Source organism: Pteropus medius, unplaced genomic scaffold (assembly GCF_902729225.1).
Source record: "Pteropus medius unplaced genomic scaffold, Ma_sr-lr_union100, whole genome shotgun sequence".
NCBI lineage: Eukaryota > Metazoa > Chordata > Mammalia > Chiroptera > Pteropodidae > Pteropus > Pteropus medius.
The window spans coordinates 1,314,377-1,323,900 of record NW_024353517.1 but is presented as its reverse complement, the minus strand read 5'-3'; the positions used below and the strand labels follow the sequence as shown (position 1 = coordinate 1,323,900).

The 9,524-nt window shown below is 37.2% G+C and overlaps 1 long non-coding RNA gene across 1 annotated transcript; it reads right to left on the bottom strand.

Moving 5' to 3' along the window:
• Positions 1 to 2,276: 2,276 nt before the first annotated feature.
• Positions 2,277 to 6,845, bottom strand: LOC120592862 (uncharacterized). The gene is made up of 3 exons (XR_005650223.1): positions 6,569 to 6,845; positions 5,483 to 5,585; positions 2,277 to 3,580 (listed from the first exon to the last, which is right to left on the bottom strand). It is a non-coding gene; the product is annotated as an uncharacterized LOC120592862 (long non-coding RNA).
• Positions 6,846 to 9,524: the final 2,679 nt, after the last annotated feature.

Sequence of the window (9,524 nt, the reverse complement as noted above, 5' to 3'; positions counted from 1 at the left end):
ATCATGCTTTTCCTTGTAGTTATTCTGATTAGGATTCATAGGACTTGTTGAATGTGTGTCTTGATGTCTTCCATCAGATTTGTATCGTTGTCCTTTAACATTTCAACCTGGCGGTTTTTGGAGGATACAGACTTTATGATAGTGATTCTTTGAGATGAGTCAAGACTTGCTTTATGGCGAAGTGGTCAATTTTTGGAAACAGTGCTGGTGAGCTTGAGAAGAATGTACATTTTTTAGTTGTTAGGTACCTAAACATAAATGTTAATTACAGCAATCTCATTATATATGTACTTTAAATATTCCTTTTTTTGTAGCAAAGAATTTACTTACTTATTATTATTTTTTAATTAATTAATATTTTTATGGTGGCATTGGTTAACGAAATCCAATAAGTTTCAGCTGTACACTTTAACAGTAAGGCATATATATATTTACACTGTGTGTTCACCTCCCTAAATATTCTTTATCTGTATTAATTTACTTCTTCTAAACCATTAATAATTAATTAATTACTAGGGGTGTGCTAAAATATCCTACAATAATTTTGAGGCAATTTTATTATGTGCATCCAAGTTAAAAATTATTATGCTCACATAGTAAATTGAAAACTTTTATTGTTACACAGCAGCCTTCTCTATTACCAATAATGCTCTTTATCTTATGTTGCATTTTATCTAATATTAATATGTTGTGATCTCTGCATTATTTTGCTATTTGTTTGGTATTTCTTTTTTAATCTCTGTACTTTTATCCTATCTAAATTTTTGTATTTTAGATGTGACTAGTATAGCCTGTATAGCTAGAATTTTTTTAAAACGGCTATTTTTCTTTTGACTGGTGTTTAATTCATTTACATTTTTTGCGACTATTGATATATTTGGACTTGTTTCTATCGATGTAAAATTTCTCATATCTGTTTCACTCTTGCTTCTTTCCTCCCCTTGCCTTTTTTAAAATCTAGTTTTTAGTTAAGTTTTTTAACCAACTAAACACTTTGAAGTTATTATTCTCTTTTCTTTTGCATTCTATTGTTACTGCTGAGACTAATCATCATTCTTTTTCTTTCAAATTGTTTTTAAAATCTACTTTTTTGTCTTTTGTGGTCCTGCAATTTCACAACAATGTCTATCTTGTGAATTTCTTCTTATCTATCTTGCTTGTTTTGTATTGATGTCCTTTACCTGTAAGTATATATTTCATCAATTATAAAAAATTCTTGATCATTTTCTCCTCCAATATTGCAGTGCCTACATTCTCTCTATTCTCTTCTCTAAGACTCTGACTGGATGTATATTAAAGTCTTTTATTCTATCCTTGCACGTCTTTCAATCTATCTTAATTTATATGTCACTTTTTCTCTATAGAGGATCCTGGATTCCTCCTCTCCACCTCCCCAGATATATCTTCCAGTTCACTAATTCTCTCTTCATTCACTTCTAATCTTCAGTCTAAGCCATCTGTTAAATTTTCTTTTTCAACATTTTTGTTATTATTTTTCAAATCTGCAGGATATTTTTGACAGTCTCTTAATGATTATTCATTTTTGTGAACACATTGTTAATTATTTAAAGTTTATATATAGCAATTACATTCTGTATATGACAATTTCAAAATATGAATTCCTCTGGGACTTTAATCTGTTTATAGTTACTGATGATTTGTAAGAATGATGATGAATCTTTCCATGTGTATTTCCTGCTTTTGGTTTTGACCTAATATTTGCTAGCCCTTCATCTGGGAGAATCTTGTGGGAATACCATGGGGATGGTTTTTTCCAGAAAACATATTTTTTCTCCAAAAACATCTTTGCTTTTGCTAGGAAACAGGGAGACTCCTGACCTGGAACAGCTGAGTTCCCTTTGAGAATATCAGCTTAATGTGGGACTCGCAGCTTCAACTCTTATACTTGCTTGTACCCAAGACTTAGACCAGCTATCACAACTCTGATATTTGCTTTTGTCCTTAGGCCAGTCCACCTTTTTTTTTTTTTATTACTACTCATTGTCTTGCATTTTTTTTTTATTACTGCTCGTTGTCTTGCCTATTTATTTTTAGAGAGAGTATCCTGAAAATTTTCTCCTGTTCTTACAAATTCAGAAATGCGATAAAGGATGGCTTATCCAAGATCTACTTGCTTTGTGGCAGGAGGACCTTTCAGAATATTTAGCCTGTCTTTCTGCCAGAAGCAGAAATCTGAGACCTTTTTCCAAGTGTCTCTTTAATAAGGCTTAAAATATTTACAATTAGTTTATCAGCAGAATTTAAACAAGGTAATTAAGATAATAAAACTTCACCATGATCAAGCAGTGTTCCTCATAGCTTCAGTTTAATGATCTTCCCGTTCACTTTATCTTGCATATGGAATGGAAACTTGCCACAGAAGGTTAAATTTAAAATGTTCAAATGAGCAATTATTTTTTAACAACAGTACACATCATGCATATAATATGTCAGTTGAAAGGTTACATACAGAAGAGGCTTGAAGTTTCTTGCAAAACAAATAGAGAAGTGTAAACATTACTGAGTGAAAGCCAATGAGCTCCATTTCTTTAAAAAGTTAAATAAAGAAAAAAGCAAAGAAGTCAATGGCTTGACATTAATGAGACTAACAGTCTTTAAAGCTTTAGAAAATTTTTCTCTTAAATCTTCATACATATCTGGAGTTTTCAAAGCTTTTCTGTGAATACAGCAGTGTGTAAAATTTTCTTTCAAGCATCATGTTGACTATGTAGAATGTTCATAGGTATTTCTAAATCCTATACTTAAAAGTTAAAAAAGAATTGCATAGATAGAATACCAATGATAAAACTATAGTCTCATCCTAAACAATAATCTGGGTGAAATCACCAGCTTGATATACCAATTATATTTCCCTACAGTATACAATGTATCCTTTGATGTACATGTATCTCAATTCAGAAGACACTATATTAGGCCAAGAAAAAGCTGTATGTATCAGAATCAGCTTGCTTCCCGAAATTGCATTAGAGTATTCATTGGGGGTCTCGTTGGTCTGGAGTGGTTGAAGTTCTAGCTAAGACTTCTATTTGCAGGAGCTATTTCTTGACAAATAAACACGTCTGGGCATGCAGAGGCTTGATCCCCATTCAAATTTTATGAAGTGTCTCTTCATAAAAGGAAGTTTATATTCATGTCCTGTCTCTGGGTCTTAATTACGTGCCCAGTACACTGAAGAGGCAGGACTGGGTGCTCTCTAAGGTTTCTCCTACCACTAAGAGTTTGGTGTAATCTGTGAAGCCTGGGCTAAGTGTTGGGATTCACCACAGCCTCCCATGACTAATACACTAAATACAGTGAAATAGCAAAAATACAGTGCAACAGCATGGTGAAGGAGGATAGGTTCCTTCACCATGGACCTCAACAGGCTCACACAAAGAAAGCTTTTATTTCTTAACTACTGCTCATTTTATAGATTATTTCATGAAAAAATATCTTGAATCAAACAACTCGGCCATTTTCATCTGTTATTCCTTCTTAGAGAACATTGAGTTACCTCTTTCATGCAGTTATGATAATGTTGGGGGAATTCATTAATCCACTTTCCGGATGAAGCCAATACCTGGGAAGATTAAGCAGAATAATGTGAAAAAACTGGCACTTTGGTGACAGTACTTCAGCTTCTGGATCAAATCTTGTTTCAAGTTTGAGCTGGAATTTTCAGTTATATGAGCCAATGCATCACCTTCATTGTATAAAACAGACATGGGGTTTGGTCACTTGCAGCTAAATACATTCTAATGAAATATCTCCATTTAGAGTACAATTTGAATATATGATTCCGATAACGGTTCATCCTCTCGGAGGGAAACCAGAGTTCTAGGCCATACTTTCTGCTTTAAGAAAACCAATTCTACAAAAATCCAGATTTATAAAACAGTAAATTATTTTCATTTTAAAAGGAGTTTAATTTCTTTTTTTCTGGGAGGTTCACTCCAAGGTTTTATTATTTAGCCAGTTTCTCCAGTGATTTAAAAAAGTCATTCACCTGATATATACTTTTTCAGGGACATATCAGTTGTGTAAAGTGGGAGCATGCCTGTTTTGGGCTTTTGGGTACTAAAAATGTCAACTCTTTACTCAACTTCTGCGGGTCTGGTAGCCAACAACTTTCTGTGGTAGATCGGTAAGTTTCCTACAGGAGTTAGCTGGAAGCTTGCACAGAGTCTGAGATTTGTAGTTAGACATATCTGCTGTTGAGCAAACAAGAGTGAATGAGTGGGCAGCACAGACGTTTTTCTGAAGAACAATTTACTGAGGTGAAGTCACTGAGATGTGAGCTTATCAGGTGTGTGTTTACTTAGTTGTTCATCACATTCTGGAGTGAACATTAGAATTTACAAGTAGGGTGACCATATGTCCTGATTTGCTCTGGATAGCCTCAGTTTATGGCACTGTAATTGTTAATATCACCCTCCATTTGTTCCTACTTATGAGCTGCATGATAGAGGGAACACCAGCACAGAGAGGCACACAGACCAAAGTAAGTTTAAGGACTAGAACAGTATGTGAAGGACTAGAACAGCATCTGGAAAACCAGCTTAGAGGCCATAGCAATAATTAGATGGAGAGCTTGTTAATTTATTGTCACATAAATAAAAATGAGATTTATTGTTTGGCAAGATTAAAGAGATGTGATGAATATACTGTTTTGACTTTTGAGATGAAAACAAAATATAAAATAAATAAACTGTCTATTGCTATGCTACCCTGAACAAGCCTGATTTGTCTGATTTCAGAAGCTAAGCAGGGTAGGGCCTGGTTAGTACTTGGATGGGAGACCACCAAGGAAGACCAGGTGCTGTGAGCGTAAAAAATAAAAAAGATAAGGGATTGTAAGCTGACAAGGTCGTTGCAATCTGTGAGGCCAACCAAGGGTTGCCTTGCCTAAAAAGTAAGTAAATAAGTAAGCAAGTAAAACAAACAAACAAACAAACAAACAAACTCCATGTCTATCAGCCAATGGCTAGCACTGTTATAGATCAACAATATGGGTTTCAGCTCCCAGGGCACAGAATGATTAACTTTCTTTCTGTACCTGCTCACGCATCACATTCCCTTTGAGCCCACACTTGGCCTCAGTATCCTTCTGTGGCAGCCACTGCCAATTGTTGAGAGCTGGCACATGAGATAACACCTATTTGTGCTGCTTCTTTCATTCTATCTGCTCCTTGATATTAGAACGGGGCCTAACACAGCTAGGGTTTTGTGAGAAAATTAATATTCCGCCTTTTATCAACTGGAAGGCTTTGGTAGGAGTGGCAATAAATGGATTCATACGTTCATTTCTTTCAACAAATATTTATGTTTCCGTAGAAGGAAAGGAGTGAGATTCAACTCACAGATGTTAATGGAAAAGTAACATCCGACCTGAAGGCGGGCAGAGGTGAAAAACTAAGTACACGGTTCCCAAAGCAGCGGCAGCGACGGACTCACCTGTTAAGAAAGAAATTGTAGTGCTCACCTTCATCCACAGTGGGGCACTCGAAGCTCATCACTGAAATACCCGCTGTGTTGTTTTAAGAGAGCGGTTGAAGAACAAGCGCTTCCAAATCTTTTCTCCACACCTAGGGATGATCAAACGGGTTAAATTAAAAGTACATTGGCAGGTGTCTGTGTGAGTGAGGCAAAGCCATTTTAATATTAAGCCCTATGTTGCTATCAACCTATTCTAAAATGATTCATGTTTAAAAATGTAACAAATGCGTTAAATATGAAAACAAGTTTCACTTAAGATCTGGTCTCCATTACACAAAAGATGAAATAATTATACAAAAGATGGAACAATTTGGGGGTATATCATTCTCATTTAAAGCTGTAATAAGACTTATCAGAAAACTATAGTCAGCTGTACTTCAAATGCTCATGCCTTCATCAGCATGGGCAATACAGAGTTCATATTACATCTTGGATAAAATTTTATATTAATATGAGTTATGTCCTAACATATTCAATATCTTTATCCCTGTGTCTGGGACAAAAATCTTTCAAGATTTCCAAAGGCCGGATAGGATTTCCAGATCAGCAGTGGATGAAGGTGGGACCGCGCTGCTTTGATGATGAGAATACAAGTGTATGGGGTGGCCCTTATACTTCATATTACACAATGAAACCATCAAAGGGGCGACCCTTATCTTTTCTAGTAAATAATAAAATAAAAAAAAGACCTTGAAGACCAAAGCCTGGAACGCCGGCGTAAATGCCGCCCGGTGTGCTGACCCCCTTCAGACGAGCGGAGGCGCGGTGGCCCGGGAGCCCACTGTGCCGAGCCCACGCGTTGCCGCTGGAGCGGGGCGCGCGGGGCGCTCTCCGCTCTCCGCCGCTCGCCCGGGCAAACGGAAAGGGCTAATTGGTTTGCAACTGAACAGCGAGTTTAAAAGGAAGCATTAAAAGCCCAAGGGAGCCGCAGCCCAGATTGTGGAGCAGGCAGAGCGGAGGGCTTTGAGGGTCCCCGGGGCGAAAGGGGAAGGGGCGGACCGCCTGGCCGTGGGCAGATGGAGGCCCGGCTCCCGCGGCCCGCGCGCGCGGGGGGCGGCCGCATCCACATCACCTCACTTGGTGTAAGTTTATTCTGGGCGGCCGTGAGCTGGAACAGGAAATGTTCAGTCTTTCATGTCCACTGGCGGGTTGCAGTTTTGCACCTCCCGGCGAGCACTGATTAGTCGGTTGAGTTCCATCGCATTTGAAGTTCACCATTTATTATTAAAGAGAGGTGGCAGTGATTAGTTCTGAGTCCTCAGAGAGCTAAATAAATATTTAGTAAATAAGAACGTTCAGCCGTAAAGGAAAGGCTCGAACAGGTTTCTGAAATGCCGGCGAGGGCCCGAAGTGCCTCCCCCAGGAGGGAAGTGGAGTTGCGGGGCTTCCCGCCGGAGGCTGCCATCTGCAGACCGCGGGTCGGCTGGGGACCTTTGTGAGTCAGAGCAAAACAAAATCCCAGTCCTGAGTCAAGCTCGGTTGTCTGGGGCTTTAAATGATTTTATAGGCTGTGTTTCTTTTATAAAAGCAGAGGTGAGTGTCTAGGTAAACTTTGAACCTTCCCTTAAAAACAATTGAAACAATAAAGTAGCATTTTATTGCTCAAGCAATTAAGAGGATTGGTTTGTATTGCTTCCACCGTTAAGTGGGTTTTCTTAGCCCTAGTATGCTCCAAAATATAGCCAAATTGTGACTATTTAAAAAAGCATGTTTACACGGTGTATTTGGCAATTAACTTTCAAGATGGCATTGTTGTCAAAAGCATTCATGTCGCTTATTTTAAAAGCTTTTTATTTTCTTGATAGACTAACTCTTTAACGGCACAGAATATAGAATATACACATATCCACACATCAATATCATGTTACCACTATGCCCAGTTTTGAATCATGAGTTTTTCAGCCTTACATTTTTGGTGAGAATTTTCTAGTGACATTAAATATTTTTAGAAAAACTTACCGATGGTTAAATACTAAGGTGGTTTCCAGCTTCCACTGTTGTAAATAGCACATTTAACATCCTTGTGTATAAATCTGTTTGCATCTTTCTGATTATTCCCTTAGGGGAAATTCCCAGGTATGTAAATACCAAGACAAGGCATATGAAAAATTTTAAGCTTCTTAGTGTATCTTGCCAATTTAATAGACTGTAAGTCGAAGGCATTTAATAGATAAAATACCATTTTAATTTGAATTTCTTTGGTTATGAGTCAGGTTTAATGTTATACTATGAACTCTTGCAGAGCAGGGCTATTTTTTGCTCGTCACCATATACCTGGTGTCTTGTGTAATGACAGGCATATACTTGATACTCAATAAATATTTGTTGGTTGAATAAAAGATGAATAAATACTAGACATTCAAATTTCTTGTTTTGTCAATTGCTTTTTTCGTATTGTTCATTTATTTATTATTCCAATAGCAGTCTTTTTCTTATTAATTTGTAAACTTTTACATAATAAGGATTGAACCTTTTGTAACATATGTGGCAAATCCCCCTCCCCTCCACAAAGTGTGTATGTTTACATGTGTGTGAGTACTTTTTGATTTCCAGACATTAAAAAATATTTTCCATAAGTATGTATTTGTGACACTGTTTATCACACATATGAATTAATTTGCTATAAGCTGTGCAATCTACGATTTGAGGCAGTTCTATATATTTTAGACAGCACATTTTCCTTCTTTTATTTACCAAGTTTTTTCTTGGCCTTAGAGGTTTTTTCAAGACATACTACCTCAAGTATAGAGGTATCACAGTCTTAGTCTTAGTCTGACAAACAGGAGTCTCAACACCCGTTGTCATACGAGGGAAAGACCTGACAGCCCCTTAGTTCCAAAACAACTATCCAATAAGTGCTTCTTGCTGTTCTTCCAGTTTTTTTTTTTCTTTTTCATTACTATTAAACACATGAATAGAAAAAGGATCTTTGTTTCTTAAGGGTTTTCTGAACATATCTCATTCTAACCGAACATAGAATCCCCTTTGATATCCTACTTGGTTGTGGTTGAAATGACATAGTGTTAGGGATCATGGGGTGCAACTATTTTCAAGTAGTAATGATTTAAAACTTGGAGAGTATGGATATCTAATGGAGAGACATTAAGCCTTAAATTTCTCTTCTCTGTGTAAGTATTCCCAGAAACAAAAGCATGATATAGAGTGCCGAAAAGTGTCTAAGGCAAACGCTACAGCATTTAAGTCACAAAAGCTGAGAAGATTTCACATTGCATGTGCTTTTGTTAGGTTAGGCCTCAGACTTAGAGATGGGAAAGAACCTTGCTTGGAGCAGATTTTTTTTTCTTCTTACATCAACATTAGTTAGTGTTACCTGCAGCTCTGCTTCCTTTCATCCTTACTCTAGACATGGAGCAGTCTATCTGGGACGCTGTTGGTCTCAACTAGAAAAATCTCTGTGAACCTCGCACTGGTTCTTATGGCTTCTACTGAGAAGTGATACACATTACATGGGATTATTTAAAAATAAAGTTATTAAATTCAATAAGAAGTTAGCAGTTGCTTTCTGGGTAACTTGTTTGACTTTTGCAGATGTTGAGGGAGGTAGCTTTCCCTGTGAAGCAGTGAAGGAGAGTCAGTTCAATCAGATTCTGAGTGGTTTACCCCTCTTTGTCCTTCATGGCCCATTGAGTTCCTGGAGTTCTCTTGGATAACTCATCAAAACTGATATGCTTCTTTCTGCCTACATTTCATTCATCTGTTTATTTCATAAATATTTATTGAAGCCAAATATGTGTAGTGGACAATACAGGCATGGTTGATGCTTTCATGGAATTGACTTTCTAGCAGCAAGAAACAGACAATAAATAAGGATACAGGTAAATATGACAATTTTAGATGGTGAAAAGTGCTGTGAAGAAAACACATGCCAGAGAGTGTCGCATGTGGGGTGAGGTACTGGTTGATGCTGGATGGTTAGGAAAGGCATTTTTCGGTAGGTAACACAGAACCTGAAAATAAGCAGCCAGGTGTATTAAGAGAAGGAGTAATTTTTGTATATTGATTTTGTA